The sequence below is a fragment of the Puma concolor genome, chromosome A1, assembly GCF_028749965.1.
Source record: "Puma concolor isolate L17-30 chromosome A1, mPumCon1.1.hap2, whole genome shotgun sequence".
In the NCBI taxonomy this organism is placed as follows: domain Eukaryota; kingdom Metazoa; phylum Chordata; class Mammalia; order Carnivora; family Felidae; genus Puma; species Puma concolor.
In genome coordinates this window covers 18,709,912-18,732,736 of record NC_141667.1, presented here as the reverse complement: position 1 = coordinate 18,732,736, position 22,825 = coordinate 18,709,912, and the positions used below count along the sequence as shown (strand labels likewise).

Below are 22,825 nucleotides of genomic sequence, written 5' to 3'. Positions count from 1 at the left end.
GAGAAGTGTATCTGTCCACCAGGGTGGAGTAGGAAAAATCTATAGAAGACATAGAATAATGTAAGTTACCATATCATCATTTCCAATCGATTCCAAATCCCATTGATTTCATTAATCGAATCTTGTCCACCCCATCTTCAAATGTTACTGTTTTCTCAACTCTTGGCACCAATATGAATTATATAGCACATCTTGTAATGCCCAATGCCCTCAGCAGTGGGTAACAGAATTTTCTTTCTTTCTTTCTTTCTTTCTTTCTTTCTTTCTTTCTTTCTTTCTTTCTTTCTTTCTTCCTTCCTTCCTTCCTTCCTTCCTTCCTTCCTTCCTTCCTTCCTTTCTGTTTATTTATTTTGAGAGAGACAGAGACAGCCCAAGTAGGGGAGGGGCAGAGAGAGAGGGAGAGGGAGAGAGAGAATCCCAAGCAGGCCTCATGCTGACAGTGCAGAGCCCAATGCTGGGCTCAAACTCAGAAAACGATTTATTGATTTATTGATTTATCGATTTATTGATAAATAAATAATTTATCGATTTATTGATACAAAAATAGGTGCTGGTCTTCTGCAGTAGTTTGCACATACCTTCCTTCGAGCAACAACCCCCAGAGTTGAGTGTGCTTTGGAATCATCTGAAGGGATGTTGAAACATAGATTTCTGGATACCACTTTTAGAGTTTCCAATTCAATAGGAATAGTAAAGGGCTTGAGAATTTGCCGTCTCATCAAGTTCCCAGGTGATACCTTTGCTAGTGGTCTGGGAATAACACACTGAAAACCATTGAGCTGCAGAACAAAGAGAATAATCTATATTCAGTCACTTGTTATTTGTGATCAACAAATGAATTCAAATACATGAATACATGTTATTATATATATTTTTTAATGTTTATGTATTTTTGAGAGAGAGACAGAACACGAGCGGGGAAGGGGGGAGAGAGGGAGACAGAATCTGAAACAGGCTCCAGGATCTGAGCTTTCGGCACAGAGCCAGATGTGGGGCTTGAACTCATGAACAGCGAGCTCATGACCTGAATCTACTGAGCCACCCAGGTCCCCCTTTGTTATTATGCAATTAAGAAATAAAACAGGGGTGCCTGGGTGGCTCAGTCAGTTACGAGTCAGACTTTGGCTCAGGTCATGACCTCACTGTTTGTGATTTCCTGTATCAAGCCCCGTGGCAGGGCTCTGTGCTGACAGCTTACCCGGAGCCTTGGAGCCTGGAGCCTGCTCCGGATTCCCCTTCCCTTTCTCTCTGCCCCTCCCCTGCTCACACTCTGTCTCTGTCTCTCTCAAAAATAAATCAACATTAAAAATTAAAAAAAAAAAGAAATAAAACAAATGTTTATAATGATCATTTCTTTAGTGCATTCCTTTCTTCACAAAAGCCAGGTGACTACTGTTAACCAGAGAATGTCCTGAATAAAATTTTACTGGTTACATGAGTGAGTTACAATAAAGTTAGCTTTCACCTTTTTATAGCAACACAGCATACAGTGCTGTAAATATCGCACTTTTCCATGGCTCCTTCACATGATGGACAGGTAACAAAATTGTTTTTTTGTAAAGTCTCCCCAAGCTATTTCAACTTGTCACGACACACAAAGCTTGGCTACACCAAATGCATCAACCCATTTGTATTACTTCAGTGGAACAAAGAGATTTCAGAAAGACACATTAATTTTATTCTCATTCAACAATTACATTGAAGAGACATTCCTATTTGTGCAGCTGTTTGAGCTACCAAGGCTCCTTGTATTTATACATATGTTTAAAACAGCAGAGATACTGTGCTCTTGAGGGTTTTGATATACTTAGATTGAATGATTATCCCAAATATTGCTGCACCCTTGACTCATAAATGATGAAGTGACAGATTCTTGGAGAGAAAATAAATGATTCCCATGAACTTAATGTCAGTACTTAGTACTTCGATAGTGAAATTGTTGGAAAAGGTCAATAGGAGGACGTGACCTCCAGTTGACCAGGAAGCCAGACGCAGGCAATCAGAGGCTCCTCACTGCCTCCCCCGTCCTTGGAATGTACATTAGGTGCACTGTTCCCATACTAGGAGCCACTTCAAGAGCTTGAGACAGTTATGTGTTACTGAGAGCATCTGGGCTGTATACATAGGTGAACCCCATCAACACCTTCACATAAACGTTTAAGATTCTAGGAGAGCAGGTGCTGAGATCTACTAGTCTGTGGCCACCTAAGGCAAGCCTTGTATTTAAGTTCTCTTATTAACACTGCCGCCTATCAATCCAGAGCAGCCAGACTCTTGCTTTGGTCTCTCCTTGCCCTCAGTGTATACGGTTTGTTTCAAATTTCATCCACAGGAACTCCTGAAGTTGTGAATCAACAAAAATGTAAAGAACGATTATCATGGAATTTGGACGGATGTAGTATTGTTTCCAATAGCGCTCCTTTTCATTATAAGATTTTGAAAATCCTTGTAATATCCTCTATCGTTGCAAGTAATCACTAAGAGATTTCCTAACACAAATTAATATTAATTAAAGTAATCTTACAAGACATAAACATGCAAAATTAAAGACACAAGCCCAACATATAACCTGAACAGATTTTAGCTCCTCATAAAAACCGGACCAGGTTCAGCCAGCACAGAAGCAGGTAAATGGATTAGTAGAAATTTCTTGGCTAAGGTTATCACCAACTAGCAACTGATTCTTGTTCAGACCACGTTCCGAGAAGGAGATGGCTTCCAGGTGAAATGGACTTTATCCTCGGGTTCCACAAGATAAAAACAAGCTACTTAGCGGAGTGAGAAGCAGGACTCCAGCCTTTGCCTCCCAATTCCCTGATTTTCAACAGTCCTCAAAGCCTTTTAATAGCAAAGCTCCAGGTGCAAAGGAAACCAGGTGCTGTCACTTTGCCCGCGCCCACGCTTCCCCCTCCACTAAGCTCCTCTAATGAGTGTCCTGAGAACTATGGAGTCCTTCCATTCATTCACAGCACTGTACAATGAACGCTAGGGGGGAAAAAGAACAAACACGATACGTTTCGAATACAAGATTCAATTACTTTTCACAACTCGGTGATGTGTCAAAGGCACGCTGTGTTTTGTTTTGAGGGCGGGGAGATGACTGGGAGGGAATCCTGGGCCCCCATTGGCTGGCCGCTCGCCGCTGCAGTTGAGCTCCAGCCGCTCCGCGAGCATTATTGATCCGAAGGGTAAACGTGGAGGGAGCCACAGAGAGGGGTCCAGGCGTTTCTGAGAAGAGAGGCAGACCGCTTCCAGGAAGAAAGTGGTGTCTGCTGGCTGCCCGGCTTGGAGGATCTTCTGTGAATGAGAGAGGACGAAATGCAAGGCAGTTTGTTGCTACAGTGATTTTAGAAGAAAAAAAGAGAGAGAGAGAGAGAGAGGAAGGAGAGGGAGAGGAGAAAAGGGTCTCACCTTCGGTGCAAGGCTGGTTTATTGCATCCTGCTACTGCTGCTTCTGATTCTGTTCCTGCAGCTGCCTTTTCTGCCATCAGGTAAGGCTCCTTTTTTTCTTTTTCTTTTTTATTGGGATTGCATCGTGTGTGATCGCTTCAGGATATACGCACAGAAATTCATACATGATTAATAAAGTGTTGCCTGGCGTCGTCAGAAGCTGAACGAGGCTGCACACAGACCTGGCATCTGAATTAGGAACTGGTGCGTGGTTTTGCTTTGGGAAACTTCAGTAAGTTCTAAACAAGTCTCTAGTCTTGAGAGCGAGAGGTTGAATTAAAAGGGGAGGGAAAGAAATGTTTTAACCACTCCTGTACCTTGCTTAGCGTGGTTGAATTTTCAAATGGAAATAATTATGTTTAGGGAGGTGTTCAACTGGTTATTTTATAAATGGCTTTATTGATCTGTTTTTTTACTATAAAGTAATTAATGCTTTATTTTCAAAAAATTCTGAAAATGCCCATCTCTCCTGATTTTTGTTAAAATACATTAACATCTCTACATCCTTCTTCACTGACACTTACTAAGACACATATATTTAAAAACTTCATTCTTCACTAAAGAAAACTGTAAAGCAATGCAATGCTTTAATAGCCAGTCTCTCAGTATACAGCTGAGTTTCCTACAACAAAACTAATTTGGGACAAGTGGAGGAGATATTACCAGATCTGTGGGTTATATAATATGCATTTCAAAAATTATCTTAAAGGTATTAAACATTTGGTGGTACATTCAAAAAGAAAGAACTATTTGCAGTAGAAGGTCATGCTAGCAAATCATTTTTCCAAAGAGACATTCTGCAGTTTATAAATATTTTCTCCCTCTTAAACGTCATTCTTTGCACATGGAAATCATAGTGGCTTCAGCACCTCTATAGTTCACAGTACATGATGTCTCTTATAGACATTTCTCTGCACTCTTTGGAGAGAGAACTGACATACTTTTGGGTGATTCTGTGACCATTTCATGATTCTCAATTTCTCATCCGGTATTTTGAAGCTCATTCTCAAACTGCTTAGCTAGAAAATCACCTTACATACTGAGGGGGAAAAATGTAATAGAGCAGGTTATGAAAATGTGTTTACAGTTTTAAATTACACTCTACATGACCAAAACGTGGAAATCCAACCATGCCAAGCAGGTATTAGTTTGCTTGGTCTTTTCAGCATACCTGACTGGTTTCAAGATTTCTAAAACCCAGGTGCATGGCTGTCCAGAAATATTGAACCTCCTCATTCAGTGGCATCATTTATTCATTCAATTATCAAAATCAATTTGAGAATCCCTTTAATTTATACATCTTCATTATTATTTCTAGAAAGGCAATTACCTGAGTAGGTTTTTCTTACAAATATTTCCATTATTCCAGCAGAAGGTCTCTTCAGAATTGAAAGGCAAATGTTTACTCTTCCCAAGCCATAAGCAGTTAATTGACAAATTGTTTTGGAATGCTGCGAGCTTAGCCACACACAAAGTAGAAGCTTCCACTTAAGTAATTTAACTAAGGGGCACATCCGCTCGTTCAGTGACGAGATCTGGGGACATTGCCTCCACCTGCTATAGAAACTGCTGTATCAAAAAGAGGTCTTCCATGTACTTGAAAATCAATTCCAGAATATATTTTCTCCTTTATTAATGGCTTGTATCAAATGAAGACTAACTTCTAGGTTTAACTCTGCTGTTATTAACCGCCTTCTCATTAAAAAAAAAAAATCACATCTTCTTTTCCGTTATGTTCAGCAAATCTCCAGTTTCTGGATTCTTAACTTCGACTGCTGTGTACCGTTTTCTAGCACTAGGGGGGAGTTTTCAAGCCAAGAATGCTTTTTTTCCCTACTGGACCTGATTCTTTCCACTGATCTGCTTAGTGATGCGATCATTTTAGATAATTCCCATAAAGAGAGAGCCGAATTATAATGGGAGGGAAGCATCCTCTGTTTTACATGTGGGATAATACATATTAAGATCTTATCACAGCAAAAGCCGTGCTTAGTTTATGGGAAAAGATCCCAGCTAATGCTTCACGTGACATTTTTTACCTCAGTATGACTGCATCCTTTGAGGATGGAGCACACACTGATCTTGGATTTAGAATCTTTTGCATCTGGTATTTTGGCAGAACGTATTTCATGTACTAGGCTGTGATATTGATTGAAATCAATCTTTTATCATTTTGTGGTTAATAAGAATGTCTGTCACTCTTACCTCTTCGAATGATTGTGATGAACATCAAATCACTCTCGCTGATGAAATAGTACTGCAAATAGTCTGCTGAAACTGTTCTTACATGAGATGTGCAATATTACTGTGTTTTCACACCTGTGCCATTTAGATGTCAGATCATTAAATCTAACAATTGTGATAGGAAAATACATACAGTGATGGTTCTCTTCAGAAGTGAGCCATGTTTTCACGTAAAAAAAAATCAAATCTAAGGCCTGTGTAATATGATGACTTACTAATAGACTTTTACAAACGTCTTCATACTTTCAAAGAGGAAGTGTGATTACGGAAGTCTCATTTAAGGTAAGATATAATTTCTTTAGTCTCTTAACAAAGCTATTTCTAAAGTAATTATGTCCTGCACCACCCTGTCAGTATTACCACATCAATAGATAGCATTTTGCACCAATTCATGATTCCATTTATATCTAACGACAGGTGGAAATTATTTGCTCTTTCCTGTTTAACAGATATGGAGTTTTACTTTTACAAAGTGGGTCAATTCATATCAAGACAAATAAAATTAATTAAGGAATGAAGATTTATGATTTTCATGGGAACTTTCCCTTCACTAACACTTGATAATTGAGCAATTTACACTCTTACAGCTTTTGAAAGCATTTTAACTTTTGACTTTAAGGTAATTGCATTTTTCCCCCCTGAATTACTAGGCTGAAAGGGTGATCTGTCATTACAAAACTTTAAAAAGAAGTGTGTGTGTGTGTGTGTGTGTGTGTGTGTGTACTCATTTGTGTGTGAATGTGAATATTGCTGCCCGTGTTGAATGTCCATAGTGGTTAGTCAAAGTTATTTTAAAGCATCACATGATAAGATGACTAATAATATGTGGTAAGTAACATTTTTAGAAAAGACTAAGAGAAAGTTATGACTCTTGTAAAATTGAATAACAGATCAACTTCTCATAGTAGTTTTCTATTTTTTGTGAGCTGCTGGTTAATGTTTTAAGAACTTATTTATTCAACTATTAATTATCACTTAATTTAATAAGCATTTGTTAAACTGCTGAAAACAGGCCCTGTATTTACTGTTTTTTGTAAATTTAGTTTCATTCAGGATTGTATCACTTTATCATATTATAGCTCTGATATTAAGGGATAACTTAAATCTTCAGTATGTTCCAGGTTTTGTTTTTTTTCTTTTTTCCACTTAAGGGTTATGTTTTTTTTTTTTTTTTTTCCCATACTCCTTGCTCTGTGAACATTTAAGTCATTACTCCATAAAAGGATCTACCTTACCTTGCATATAAGGGATGTGCTATTTGAACAATGTGAAATTCTTAAAATATGTACATCTCATGTACGTGGTATGGCTAGTCTGCTGAGAGAAAGCGAGGCCCCAGTTTGTGCACAGATACCCAATAGAGAAATACAGGACTTGTGTATCAACTCCTGAACCAGTGCATACTTAGTGCAAAGTACAAAGAAATCAACATTAGGACATAGCTTGGGACTGTGGAATTATCCACAAAGTAGGATGCTAGTTACAAGCATGATTGATTACACCTGTAGTATACCATATACTCAGTAAGTTCTGTAACTTCTGCTTTTTTTGATCCTTGGTTTCTTCTCTTGGTTAGTATAATATTACCACATGGACAACACTCACTAATAGATCTTTCTCTTTGGAAATTTCCATGACCATAGTACTAGATTGGTAGAGATTAACTATAGCCAGAGCTGGCCCTCTGGGTTAGATGAAAACATGTGGTGGCCAGCATTTGCCATATGCTAAAATATACTTGCCATGTTGGAATGTCTGTGGTTTTCAGGTCACTTACCTAAAAATAATTCCACTTATTTTTGGCAAGAATGCTTTTAATGAATAGGCATGGGTATTTCTGGTAGTGTAAATAATCAATGAAGTTTAGATTATGATGAAACCATATTTTAAGAGGTTTACAAGTCCAGCAACAAGGAGAATAAATCACCAAATAGAAAGCACAGAGCCAAGGGAAGTTTGTGGGATTATTATTATTATTTTTTTATATAGAGATTTGAGCATGTGCGTAGATGAGATGGGAATCATTAGAAAGAGAAAAGAAAATGAATGGATGGAGAACTTAAAGTGTTGGAGGAGTTTATCAAAAGGCTGTGACCCCCTATTGACCCCTGAGCTGGACCCTGGCAATCAGAAGTTCCTCATCCTCTTTCCTGTCCTTGGAGTGTGCATTCTGCCCACCATTCTCACACTAGGAGTTGTTTCAAGGACAAAACCTTGAGAAAGTAAAGTGTTGTTGAGACCATTAGACAGAGTATGTGACTGAACACTGTTAAGGCCTCTACACAAACTTTTAAGATTCTGTCAGTCAGATGCAGAGATTAACTCATCTTGTGGGCACCCATAACAAGTCTCATGCAGAAATTTCTTTACTTGCGAAATCTGCCACATACCAATCTCTCTCCTTGCCCTCCATGTCCAGGGCCAATTTCAACTTAACCCAGAAAGCTCCTGAGTTTTTGAAGCCATATAGAGAAGATTAAAATTTATAATATCCAGGGCACAGGTGGAATATACAATTAGAAGATGTCATTAATTTTAATAACACAAGTGAAATAGTATTCAAAAGCCAAATATCAAATAATTTTAGCTCACATTTCAGCAATTATTAATGTCTTGAATGTCAAAAAGGATTGTTAGGAAGTAATCAACCAAAATGTGATGTTAATTTAATTTATCTAAAGTAATACTTTTAAATTTAATTGAAAGAGATCCAGATGTTTGGTAAATGTTGAGAAGTAGGGGAAATTAACTTGAAAAGACTGCCCCTAGGAAAAAATGTTGGGGTGTTATCATTAGCACTGAATAGTATGATGTTTTTAAAACTATTTCTGAAGAGAGAATGTGGAATACTTGAAGTAACAAGGAAGTAATCAACATTGTATCCGAAAGGAAATGTCCTCCTAGGACTTTGTGGGTCAATGTTTATTTCCAGGAAGGGTAGCCTACTCCAAGTGTGATTTCAGACTATTTTAAAAGCAAAATGGTTCCTGAAACTCTACTTTTCCCTAATTATTAGCAACAGGATCATGGGCATGGGTAAAAAGTGAAAACATAAGCTCTTGGCAAGGTTTTTATGTTATATGTTTACTTGGACAAGAATGGGAAGCCAAGAATACTTTTCTGAAACAGAAGGGTGTTTCACAGTGAGATACCTCATTATCTAAATCATTATCTGATATTTGTACTAAACTGCCTACTAGAAGGTCACCACTATAAGATCGTTACATGGAAGGAAGTCCAGTGTTAGAATCATAGCTATTACAACCAAAATTAGAGTTGTGTCAAGTAATCTGGCACACACAGCAGATTCATGTGTATACTAAATATAAATAATATAAATTTTAAATGAGGAATTAAAAAGACAGTTATGCTGGGGTGCCTGAGTGGCTCAGTCGGTTAAGCGTCCAACTCTTGATTTGTGCTCAGGTCATGATCTCACGGTTTGTGGGATTGAGCCCTGCATTGGGTTTCACACTGAGCATAGAGTCTGCTTGGGATTCTCTCTCTCTCTCTCTCTCTCTCTCTCTCTCTCTCTCTCTCTCTCTCTGCCCCTTCCCTGCTCTCATGCACGCATTCTCTCCCTTCTCTCTCTCTCAAAGTAAATAAACATTAAAAAACAATTATTTCATAATACATTCAAATCTCAGTATTTCATGTGTTTATTTAACAAGGAATTTTATATGCTTGTGATTATATAACTGGTGATGAAAGAAATGGTATAAATGAAAATACATGGGATGTGATCTGCCCTAGACACAGCAGTGGTGTCATGTAGGTATTACTTTTGAAAAACAAAAATGTCAGGCATATTCAGAATACACAATCATACCACAAAAACATAGGTCCACCACCTAGGGTTTTGTCTAATTATAAACCGTGGGATCTTTTTGCAGGGAAATTAGGCAGCATCCATCAAAATTAAAAACCTAGCAGTTCTCATACTTGGATTATTTTCTGCAGAAATATTTCCATGTGCTTGTCATTGTCTTCTGATTTTATTCTTTTCTCACGGGCTCCTTTTTCTCATTCTCCTCTGCCGAGTTCTCTGTCTTTACACCTATAAATAGAAACTGTCAAGAGTATCCCTGGGCCCAGTCTTAGGTCCTGCTCACATACCTAGAAACTTACTGAACAGGTAATGCCATCCCATAGTACAGGTTCTAATGCCATTTGAAAGCCCATTTCCAAATGTATGTCTTTGTCTCCAATCTTTGTTCTGATAATTCAGACTTTAATCTCCAGATGCCTACCCAGTGTTTCCACTTGCACATCTGTATTGGGCTGGCTGGGCTGCCAGAAATAAATACCACAGCCTGGGTGGCTTAAGCAGCAGAAACTTATTTTCTCACCACTCAGGAGGCTAGAAGTCCAAAATTGAGGTGCTGGCTGATTGGGTTCCTGGTGAAAGTGTAGATGGATTCTCTCATAGAGTCGTGACCCTGAGGCTTTTCTTTCCAGGAAGCAATTTATTCCTGCTGGCACTGCTCAGTTGGGTTCCTACCGGAAGAACTGATCCCCGAATGCCATGTGGTGTAGTTTTTTAAAATATATTTTCCATTTCTTTGTCTCCCATATATGATAACATACAAACATGGAATCTGATGAAGAGGTTTCATGTTACAAGGTCCTGAGGGATGTTGTCACATATGTGTATAACCTGGTTGCCTTCAGGTTTTTTTGTTTTTGTTTGTTTGTTTTGTTTTTTTTTCCTTCCCTTAGGAAGGGGACCCTACCACAACAGCTTTCTTCCTGGCTTGTAGATGGCTTTCTTTTCACTGTGTCTTCATATGACTTCTTGATGTTGCTACAGAGCATGGGAGCAGGCTCTGTGTTCTCCCTTCTTATAAGGGCAGTTATCCCATCATGAGGATCCCACCTTTATGGCCTCATCTCACCCTAATTACTTCCCATTGGCCCCACCTCCAAATACCATCATATTGGGAGTTAGCAATTCAGCCTGTATGCCCCGCCCTTCAGGGAAACACATGCAGTCCGTAGCAACATGTATCAGTCCTGTTAAACATAACTTGTTTGAAACCAAGCTTTTCATTTCTGCTCCTTATCACCACAACTAAATATTTTCATTTTCCTAATCTACTTCATCTCAGTAAATTATATAATTATTCATTTAATTTCTTAAGAATTAGAGTCAACCCCGAGACCTTGCTTTCCTCTCTTCTCGCCCTGAACAGTGCCAGTATTAGATCTGCTGGCTTCATGGCCTTATTGCCTAAGTACATCTTTAATCCAGTGACCGCCACCTCTACCAGTCGCCTTCGATACAACCACTATCGTCGCAGCCTCCTAACTAGTCTTTCTGCTTCTACTTTTATCTCCTCCCCTGACCCCAATTCAATGTACAGACAGCCAATATCACTAAGTACTTCCTGTGTTTTAAAGGCAATATCTGGTGTAACCCCTCCGTTTTCTTTCTCATTATGCTGAGTTCATCCCTGCCACAGGGACTTTGCAGTCACCCAATTCATCCTTTACTTTATGTAGATCTCGGTTTAAATATTCTTACTTCAGAACTACATTTTCTAATTACGGTCTATAAATAGCATTTCCTTTCTCAGAATTATCTTTACCTTTATCCATATTTAATTTTCTTTAAATAGGACCTGTTTCAGCTTACATGATACTGTGTTACATCGTCTGTCTTCCTAAGGAAATGGAGACCACAGGAGGGAAGCCATACAGTAGTGCTTAGCACGTAGGAGCCCTCCATTAGTGTTTTGGTGAATGAATGAATGAATGAATGAATGAATGAAAGAATGGATATGGGTACATAAATTTACTTAAGCATACACATGCATCTAGGAGAAGTTTGACGATTTACATGATGATAAGAGTGGTAATCTTTAGGGAGGAGAGGGAGACATACTTGTGAATTATGTGAATTTTTATAGTAATGTATTATGCATATAACTTGGCTTGTAAGTGTAATAATTGCTAGGCTTGCCGTTTGTTCGTATTCAGTACGGAAACCGTGTTCTGTTAAGATTATTAAGGGAATAAAAGAATAGAATTTGAGTGTCAGCCGACCAAAAAAAATGATTTTAAAGTTAATACAGAATAATTTGGACAAGTACTAGTTATCTTTTCAACTCAAGATTCAATACTGTATCACTACGTATAATGTCCCTGATTCCCCATGGTGTCCACAATTAAAATAAACCTCCCAGAATTCACTAAAAATGGGGGAAAGGCCTTTAAGGATTTGTCTTAATTGGCTCTGAGATGCAGTTTTGTTATCTGGAGAGAACAGAGGAGAATCAGCATTAACACCTGGACTCCTGTCTATGCAGAGTCCAGAGCTCCTAAAGTAACAATTAAATGGCTTAATCTTAAAACCCTCCAAGGTTTAATTCGGTAGCTCCCTTCAGAAGGGCATTGCTAATTCTTCCTCAATTGCTGCTGCTTCTAACTGCACTGCCTTAATTTGAACAGTATTCAAAATTCCATTCTCCCTAATGGAGTTAATTGCATTATGAAAGTCGGTTTAGAGTGGAAACTTATTTCCTCTTGTGGAGTATCTCTCTACAAAGTCCTTTCTTTTCCTTTTCAACTTGACACATATCCACATTTGTGCAGGATAATGTCTCAAATGCAGCGTGCCCTGTTTAAACCAAGTTTCAAAGAATATTCTTTAAAATATTTATATATACGCTAAAGCATGTTACCAAAGCACCTATAATTTTGTACGTGCTCAGGCCGTCTGATCTAATAGACTCTAAGTCCTTGGAACATTAACAAATCTCTGAGCTTTTATATAGGCTGTGACCTATTCATTTAGAGGGCTACTTCAATAAACGAAGGCTCACTTAGGTTAATGATGGATCATGGAGCTGTTTGATTTGCAGTGAGCTAAGTTGCCCATTATCCCCTAACATTCATGTGGGTCATGTTATCACAACCAAATAATGGGTTAGACCCCTTCCCTTGTTCCTGTGGATTTCCAAGTCATTACAGGAAATCTTAATGTGCAAGTCCATGAGGCATTATGACTTACAACTGCAGATGAATTATTTTCGCCAAGAGTATGAAATTTCAGCTAAGAGTCAGTTTCATCATGACAATATCAGCTGCTTATTCAAGAGTTCATCTTGGTATTTTCTTGAAAAGAAACGTGGACTTTCTCTATGTTTCTCCCCATCCTCAATTAAGCATCCCTAAAATTACATTCATGTCTACCATCTACTTGCTCCCTTTTACACATACACATAGGTATGCAGACAGACATACAGAGAGACAAAAGTGGGACATTGAATCAGTCTTTAACTGATTCAATTTAACTGTAAAAAAAAAAAAAAGTTACATCAATTATAAATGTTGTATCAAGGAGCCAAAGATCTGTTTTATAATGCCAGCCATGGTGATTGCTTCCTTTTTACAGGCACATGTCCATGCTAAGAAATCTTGAAAGTTAAGGGAAATTCACTGGAAATATATTTTAAATGTATTTTAAAGTGTTTTTGTGATGCCCTCACATTGCATGTTTATCACCGTGTATGCATGTGTGCACACAGACACAAATGTTAAAAGCAACTTCGTCAGTAACATCTCTAAAGCTAGCTAAATGTTTCTGATAGAAGGCAATAAACCCTTTGGCATTAATCCTTCCTAAAAATGAAATACTTCTACACTATAGAGAAAGCTATATGAAATATGAATGACAGGAGAAAAACAACTTCATTTATTCTTGCTCTGTGATTTACGGTGCAGAGATGACAACCATGGGGGAGGTGAAGAATGGTGACTTCTTCTGTGTTTGATGCTAATTTTACAGTACTACAGAAAAAGAGAGCATTGTGCCATATTCTGGATCTCTAAGTGAATTTATTTAAAGATGGTCCATTAGTTCATGTCACCATGGAGAACTAGTAAATTATGAGTGTTTTTACAAATAGACTTGGGAAAACTTCCCCAGCATTGTGGATTCACAGAGAACTACCCTGAAAAATTATTATATTCTGCTTTCTAGTCACAAAGCTATGACTAATAACTTAAACACAGAAGCCAAGATATTTTCATTAATGGTTACTTAACCAATTTTTGTAAATGCATTTACTCTTACATTTTTTAATGCCAGGGTAAGTTTTTTAAACTCCATGAAAGTAAGAGAATAAGTTTAGCCTGTAGAGATAGTGCCAAAATTCTCTTTACAAAAACAAACAAAAAAAAATACCTGCCTGTCTCTGAGAGAACTTAAAGGAATGTAAAAACATTACAAAATGTATGAAGACATTTTTTTTTTACTTTACCTTTGGTTTATTACTCATTATTTAAAATTCATTTTATTAAACTGTATCAGAAGATTTTATCTTGACAAGTCAATTTGAGTGTTTTGATGACTAATTACAAAAATATAGAGACCTCTCATAGTCTCTATTCCCCATCATTTAGTTCTCAAGATATTTTCAACCAGATTTATCTGGTCCCATACTAAAAAATGCTGGTAGTTTAGCACTTTCCATTTTTATTTTTTAAACATTTTTAAAATGTTTATTTACCAGTTTGCATTCCCACCAACAGTGCAAGAGGGCTCCCGTTTCTCCACATCCTCTCCAGCATCTATAGTCTCCTGATTTGTTCATTTTAGCCACTCTGGAAAACAGTGTGGAGGTTCCTCAAAAAATTAAAAATAGACCTACCCTATGACCCAGCAATAGCACTGCTAGGAATTTACCCAAGGGATACAAGAGTACTGATGCATAGGGGCACTTGTACCCCAATGTTTATAGCAGCACTCTCAACAATAGCCAAATTATGGAAAGAGCCTAAATGTCCATCAACTGATGAATGGATAAAGAAATTCTGGTTTATATACACAATGGAGTACTACGTGGCAATGAGAAAGAATGAAATATGGCCCTTTGTAGCAAAGTGGATGGAACTGGAGAGTGTTATGCTAAGTGAAATAAGCCATACAATGAAAGACAGATACCATATGTTTTCACTCTTATGTGGATCCTGAGAAACTTAACAGGAACCCATGGGGGAGGGGAAGAAAAAAAAAAGAGGTTAGAGTGGGAGAGAGCCAAAGCATAAGAGACTCTTAAAAACTGAGAACAAACTGAGGGTTGATGGGGGGTGGGAGGGAGGGGAGGGTGGGTGATGGGTATTGAGGAGGGCACCTTTTGGGATGAGCACTGGGTGTTGTATGGAAACCAATTTGATGATAAATTTCATATATTGAAAAAAAATGTTTATTTAGTTGAGAGAGAGAGAGAGAATGAATGTGTGGGGGGGGGGGGGCGAGAGAAAGGGAGACCCAGAATCTGAAGCAGGCACCAAGCTGTCAGCAGAGAGTTTGATGTGGGGCTCGAACTCACTAACCGAGAGATCATGACCTGAGCCGAAGTCTTGATGCTTAACTGACTGAGCCACCCAGGCACCCCAGCACTTCTGGTTTTATTCTGAGATTTCATCTACAGTTTTAGGGCAACCACTGACCTTGTAACTCACCACTCTAGAGATCTCTTGCCTTATATCTGATTTACAATGTACCTTTGGCCTGGAGAGGCAATGGATCCTGGGTTCATACTTGATTCCAGGTTATTTACTTGACCTGGCTCTGGTCTCTAACTAGTATAAGTCTCCACAGTGGTCAGTGGCATTACAGTACTTTTTGGGAAAAACTCTTGTGGGGTGTGTCCTTCATTGACAGCCTGTGTTGGATTGGAGAGCCCTCCTCTTGACTCTACAACCAATCTTCCCCATTCACAGAGTTACAGAGTAGTTATTTCTCTTACGTTCCATACAGCTTTTTCTTAGCTATCTATGTATGTTTAATAATTTGAGCCATCTGCCACTTAAAATACTTTTGAGATTACCTATTACACATTGTCCATCTGAGGTGACATGTTTACATTTTGAAAGAAGTCATCTGGAGGTAATGTTCAATCCAAGCAATGATTGACCAGAGTTTGAGATTCCGTTATGGTTCCATGGATGCTCTTTTGAGGATTTGTATTTTTCTTTTTTCTTTTTTTTTTTTTTTTTTACTTTTCAAGTTTAACCTGTTTGATATTTTCATCAGTTGTTATCTAATTTATTTTGTCACCTAGATGGTTATTATTTTTCTAGTTTAGGCATATTTTCATATTTCATTATAAGTGTGATCCACACCCATGGGGAAGAAAGTCAATTATTGCTGAGTATGTTGAACTGAAATCTTCCTCTCCCTTCCTATTCACCTGTTATCTCACTTCCCAGGGATAACAGCTCACACTAGCGGTTTCCTATGTATTCTTCAGACTCATGCCAATTCATAGAAACCTGAACACATAGAAGGTTATTCTCTGTCCTTAATTTATTCAATGATTATTTGACCCAGTTAATTTCTCTTTCCTAAACAACCTTTGAAACTTGAGTTCTCAGATGCCCACACACCTTTGGTTTTATCCTTGATCTCTAGCCGTCTCTTCTCAGTTTTATTTGCTGGTATCTTCTCTTCTCCCCTTAATACTGAGGCAGCTTTCATTTTCTCCTATCTATCTACACCCACACAGAGAGTGATCTAATCCAAGTTCATAGTTTTAAACACCATATGTTGACAACTCCCAGATATACATCTATAGCTCAGATCTCCCAAAATCTAATCTCCTCTCCCCAACTGCTTTCTTGGCACATGGTATACTTGGGTTCCCAAAGGACCTCTCAAATTCACATGTCCAAAATGAACTCTCAGTCTTCACTGACAAATATATATTCCAGTCTGAGATTTTACCATGTCTGTTGATAAACTCCATGCTTTCTTTCATTCAAGTTAAAATTTCTCAGACGCTCTCACATCCTCTATTTCTTTCACATTGAACATCTCATCTGCCAGGAAATCCTCTCTACTTCCAAAGCATATGTAGAGTCTTACCAATCCCAGCAGATTCACTGTTATCACCATGATTCTAGTGGTGAAAATTCTTCTAGCCCTCCAAAGATGAGCCTCAAAAGCAAGGGCTTTCCTTTGAAAATATGTTCAATCATGTTACAACTGTGTTCAAAATCAACTGATGGCTGTCCATTTACCTCAAGAGGAAATGCCAAGGGTCTGTGTGATCTGTGCTGCCTCATTTTATTTCTGATCCGTTCTCCCTACCTTCTTCCCTTGTCTCATTCTGCTCACACAGCTCTTTCCTGGCCTTTCCTGAAATTGACCAGGCTAAGTCACACCTTCGCTAGCCATTCTCTCTGGCTGGAATATTCTGGAATATTCTGGCTAGCCATTCTCTCTGGCTGCCCACAAGTGTCTTTGTGCAAGTTGCCCTTCTCTACGAGGTCTGTCCTCGTAGAGGACTCTTTCAATAGTAGTCACAAAACCCTCAGACAACAAAACCGGCTTTATCCTCTTTTACATTGTTCATTTTCCACATCGTGATTATTATTTATTGCTACTTTCTCTTTCTTAAAGCACTTGGAGAACAGGGATCTTTACATCTTATGTGCTGATCTATATCTCAGGAGATAAGACTAGTGTCTGGCAGACTAGCACATAGTAAATGCTTGCCATATGCATAAATAGATTTTGTGTATATAAATAAATGAATGACCAAATCACTCCAGATTGGTTACGTGACTTTTGTGTGTTATATGACCATACATTCACTCATGAGTGAGCACACATACTCACTTTAAGGAAAAAGAATATTATAAATAATCTTACATATTCATTTATAATGAGAGAAATGTTGCTGGATCTTAGAACTTGGAAATGAAACCTGAATGGCATTTTCTGTGTTCTGGCTTGTGTGTAACTTTCATTTTGTGGTCTCAGTTGCACTTGATGAACTGAAATCAGAGTTTTAACCTGTTTTTTTTCTGAAGCCTCCTTTTCAAGGAGGATAAACAAGATAAAAATGACCTTGGTTTGCTGTTTTTTTCCATCTGATATTCATGTACTTCATGTACTTTACTCTTTACACTTTTGAGTGTTCAGCCACTTACAAACCAAGGTCAATGTGTGGGTGTGCAAACAAGTGTCTACTTATATGTCCACGTGGTTGTTACTAAGTGGAGTTTGTGAATTCCTTGTGGAATAAGTTGTTTCAAATGTAAACTAGACATAGAAACATTTACATATATACACACATACATCCAGAGAGAGAGAGCAATGGGTGGGGAGGGAGGGAGAGACAGAAGTAAAATTTAAATGATGTTTATGAAGCATAAGAATTATATGCATTTATATGAATTGTAAATATTTTCCATTTACAAATATATCAATATAATATTTACTGATGTAATTTTTCGTTAAATTAAAAAAAAATGTTTATTTATTTTTGAGAACAAGAGTGAGAGAGAACATGAGTGGAGGAGGGGCAGAGAGAGAGGGAGACACAGAATCTGAAGCAGGCTCCAGGCTCTGAGTTGTCAGCATAAAACCTGACGTGGGGCTCAAACACACAAACCGCGACATCGTGACCTGAGCCGAAGTCAGATGTTTAACCAACTGAGTCACCCAGGCACCCCTCTACTTATTTTTCTAATTTGTTACAAACAGTCTAGGACACACCAAGAAAATAAAATAAAGAATAAAGAAATCTTGCCATTTGCAACAACGTGGATGGAACTAGAGTAAATTATGCCAAGCAAAATAAGCCAGAGACAGATAAATATCATATGATTTTACTCATGGGGAATTTAAAAAACAAAACAGATGAATATAGGGGAAGGGAAGGAAAAATAAGATAAAAACAGAGAGGGAGGCAAACCATAAGAGACTTCTAAAATATAGAGAACAAACTTGAGGGTTGCTGGAGGGGTGTTGGGGGGGGGGGGATGGGGTAAATGGATTATGGGCAGTGAGGAGGACTCTTGTTGGGATGAGCACTGGGTGTTATATGTAAGTGATGAATCACTAAATTCTACTCCTGAAATCATTATGTTAACTAACTTGGAATTAGAATAAAGAATTAGAAAAAATAAAACCAATAAAAAACCACCAAATACATTTGGTGAACAGCATTATGTTATGTTAACATAAAAACAACCACCACAACCCCCTAAACTTTAAATAGAAAAATTCCATAAAAGGCTAAAATATACATTTAATGAAATGACTATTGACCTCGAAGCAAATTCTCCTTGACATGCCTGTCTTAGTCTGTTTGGGCTACCATAAGATAATTCCATTAATTAGGTGGCTTAATCCCAAACATTTATTTTTCACAATTCCAGAGGCGAGGATGTCCAAGTCCAGGTGCTGGAAGGTTCAGTGTTTGGTAAAGGCCATACTTCCTGATTCATGGACAGTGGTCTTCTTGCTGTCCTCACATGGTGTAAGAGGGGAGAGAGCTCTCTGGGATCTTCATTAGAAGGGCACTAATCCCGTTCATGAGGGCTCCACCCTTAGGACCCGATCATCCCTCAAAGGCCCCACCTCCTTTTTTTTTTTTTTTTTTTTAATGTTTATTTATTTTTGAGACAGAGAGAGACAGAGCATGAATGGGGGAGGGGCAGAGAGAGAGGGAGACACAGAATCGGAAACAGGCTCCAGGCTCTGAGCCATCAGCCCAGAGCCTGACGCGGGGCTCGAACTCACGGACCGCAAGATCGTGACCTGGCTGAAGTCGGACGCTTAACCGACTGCGCCACCCAGGCGCCCCGGCCCCACCTCTTAATACCAACACATAGAGGGTTAGGATTTTAACATAGGAATCTGAAGGACACACGTATTCATTCTATATAGCACTGCCTTTAATGGAAGGTATTGTTACTATTGTTTCCATATTGATACACTGTTGAGTCAGTGTACTAAATCAGGCTTTAGTCATGAAAGCAGAGTTGACTCTAAATTTCATGGGAACAAGGGATTAATTTTTAGCATGAATTTACACAGTTGATGGTGAGCTGGGGAATTGAGAGTCTGGAAGGGGAATATTGAGGTTCAGAGAGAAGACACCTCTACCCCTTCGGACTGAAGCACTAGTGGGGGTGGATCAGTCACAGTTGGCAAGGAAATTGGGGAATCCAAGCAGTAGGACCACTGAGGAGGTGGGTCATGATGAGGTGCTCCCGTAGGGGTCTTTGGGGAGCTGTAGTCCCAGCGAACAACTGCCTCTGTGGGTCTGTAGCTAAGAAAATAGGCGTGGGTGGGCTTGAGGCCGCTGTCCATCCTTGTGGCCAGCCATCAAGAATAAGAGCTAATGGAGGAATTCAGCATGGTGAGGACCAGCTGGGCCCCCTTGTTCGCCTCTGGGTCTGCTCATCGAATATCTGTCCACAATGGGCTTTGACAATAATGGTTGCTTCTTCACCCGTGTCTTCCAAATTGTGCTTCTAGTCGGTTCTCATCAGTACCATATGGAAGGGGAATCTGAGAAACCTCTTCCCAGCTTCACCAAGCTGATTGAGCACAGCATAGCCGGTGATTCCTCACGTTGGCATCCAAGCACACCTTTATGTTTAGATTCCCCATAGAGCAGTTAGGAAAATGTGGCTTCTACCTAACTTGATAAGGCTATGGTTCCACATCTAAATGCAGTTTCCATGTAAGTTATATTTTAATGCTTAGTAGCTTATTATATTTAATCAGTCTGTTTTTACTCTGTTCTAGTGTATAGGAATAATAAAAGAGCAATATGGATTAAAATGTCTATCACTAGAGCTTATCCAGAATGTACATGTAAAAAGATGTGATCTTTCACTTCCCTCTTCATGATAATAACATGTTTTAACATGAGTAAAATGTCAGCAAACTATTGGTATTCTCACTTATATTTCTGGGTAATATGTTTATCTGACATGTGGCAGCAGGCTCGGAGGCCTAATAATCCCTGAAATGTCAAAATTTTATCCTTAGGTATTTGGGATTCTTTTATATTGAAGCTGATTAACTGAGGTCTTATTTTCATTCAAGTTTTTCTTAGTAAACATTTATTTAGTGATCTAATATATGCCAGACCCTGTTCTAAGCAGTATATATATAGCTACAGACACAACAAAACCCTGTCTACAAAGGACTTTATATGATAGTATTCTTTACAATATTTTTTCTTGATACAACATTCTTCTCTAATCCACGTATCCCATTAAATGATAACTCCATTGGAGCTGAAGAAGTTCAGATAAGAAATTTAAGAAAATTTGCTAGTGTAGTATTCTGTATTAGTCGCAATTTTGAAGTTCCCACGAAAGCAGTTGGGATAGTAATAGTGACCTTTGTGGGGGTAACTTCATCAGTTATTTGGTTACTTATAGTTTCCAGAACTTCCTACAACACAATTGTGGCAGTTTTGTTGCAGAGAAACAAAATTTGTGTTTACTATGTTTTTGAATAACCACTGAAGCCTAAAATAAATTTCCATTATTGCTTTTGTTCATATTGCTTTAACATTTTTTAAAATTGAAATATATTTGACATGTAATGTTTTATTAGTTTTAGAAGAACAGTATAGTGATATGACATATGCATATTGTTAACTCAAAAATGAAAACTGCCAATTATTTTACCAGCAAAAGATGGGTTAATTTGGGAATATCAGAGATTGCAATTGAGGACGAGCAAGCTATGCAAAACCATAGGCAAGTCCAACAAACAAAAGAGGGGAACATTTTTTTATGGAGAAGAAGGGGGAAGTTGGGAGGAGTTGTTCTGAACAAAAATCCTTTGGAGAAAATCAAGAGTTCAGGCTGATGACCTTTTCTCATTGGCTGAGTTGGTGAGGTGGTCAGTTTCTTATAGAAGATACAGTGTACATCTTTTCCTGTTGGGTCCTATAATTGATGATTCTTTCCCCTTGATTCTTTTGTTGGGTCTGTAATGGACAATTCTTCTGTAATTAGTTTTTTTTTTTAATGTTTACTTATTTTGAGAGAGAGAGAGTGGGGAAGGGGTAGAGAGAGAGGGGGAGACACAGAATCTGAAACAGGCTTCAGGCCCTGAGCTGTCAGCACAGAGCCTGACATGGGGCTCAAACTCACAAACCATGAGATCATGACCTGAGCTGAGGTCAGAGGCTTAACCTACTGAGCCGCCTAGGTGCCCCTCTTGTGTAATTAAATTGAGTAGTAGATCTTCCCCTTCAACCTCCCCTTTAGCATCCCAAGACCACTTTAATGGAGTTTCCCTTTACTAAATTTTACAATGTATTTGCAAAATGATTCACCATATTAAGTGTAGTTACATCATCACACACTTAGAATTTTTTGTATGTGTGATAAGAACCTTTAAGATTTATTCTCAGCAACTTTCAAGCATACGATATTGTCATCTGTAGTCCCCATGGTGTACTTTATATCCTCAGGACTCATTTGTGTTATAACTGAGATTTGTACCTTTTGACCCCCTCCTCCATTTGGCCAACCCTCTCCCCCACCTACCTATGGCAACCACTGATCTGTTCTCTGTATCTATGAGTTCATGTTTGTTTGTTTACTTGCTGGTTTAAGACTGCACATAAGTCACATCATGTAGCATTTGTCTTTTTCTGTCTCAGTTATTTTGCTTAGCATAATACCCTCAAGGTTTATCTATGTTGTCATAATTGGCAGGATTTCTTTCTTTTTCATGGCTGAATAATACTCCAGTGACGGCATGTGCATGAATGTAGCACATTTTGTTTGTTCTTGGGCGGATGGACACTTTGGTTACTTCTAGCTTTTGTTTGTTGTAAATAATGCTGCAGTGAACATGGGGTGCGTATATCTTTTGGAATTAGCATTTCTGAGGTTTTTTTTTTTTCCTTTTTTTCAAATAAATATGCAGAAGTGGAATTGCTGGATCATATGGTGGTTCTATTTTTTACTTTTTGAGGAACTTCCTTACTGTTTTCTATAGGGGCTGTACCAATTTGCATTCCCACCAATGGTGCACAAGAGTTTCCTTTCCTCCACATCTTTGCCAACACTCATGATTTCATGTGAGTGTGTGTGTGTGTGTGTGCATTTTCACACTAGCCATTCTGTCTGGTGTGAGGTCATATCTCATTGTGATTTTGATTTGTATTTCTCTGATCTCGCTTTTCTCTGCCTAGTTCATGCAGTGGTTTCTCTTTAGGCATCTTTTTTCCTGTCTAATTCTTCTTGTTCTGTTTGAAGTTTTGGTTACACAGGGCACCTTGTATGTAATTTCTTTTGAAGGAAAGAATCACACAATTCTTTTGAGGACATTGTTGCAATTGACTAACAACTA

General features: G+C 38.4%; 1 protein-coding gene across 2 annotated transcripts in view; it reads left to right on the top strand.

Moving 5' to 3' along the window:
• Positions 1–3,087: 3,087 nt before the first annotated feature.
• The window catches only part of CDH12 (cadherin 12), a 1,063,313-nt gene continuing 1,043,575 nt past the window's right edge, over positions 3,088–22,825 (top strand). For both annotated transcript variants that reach the window (XM_086676372.1, XM_086676368.1), the window contains exon 1: positions 3,088–3,491. The gene's annotated coding sequence lies outside the window, so the exon portion shown is untranslated. The remainder of the gene's footprint in view (positions 3,492–22,825) is intronic.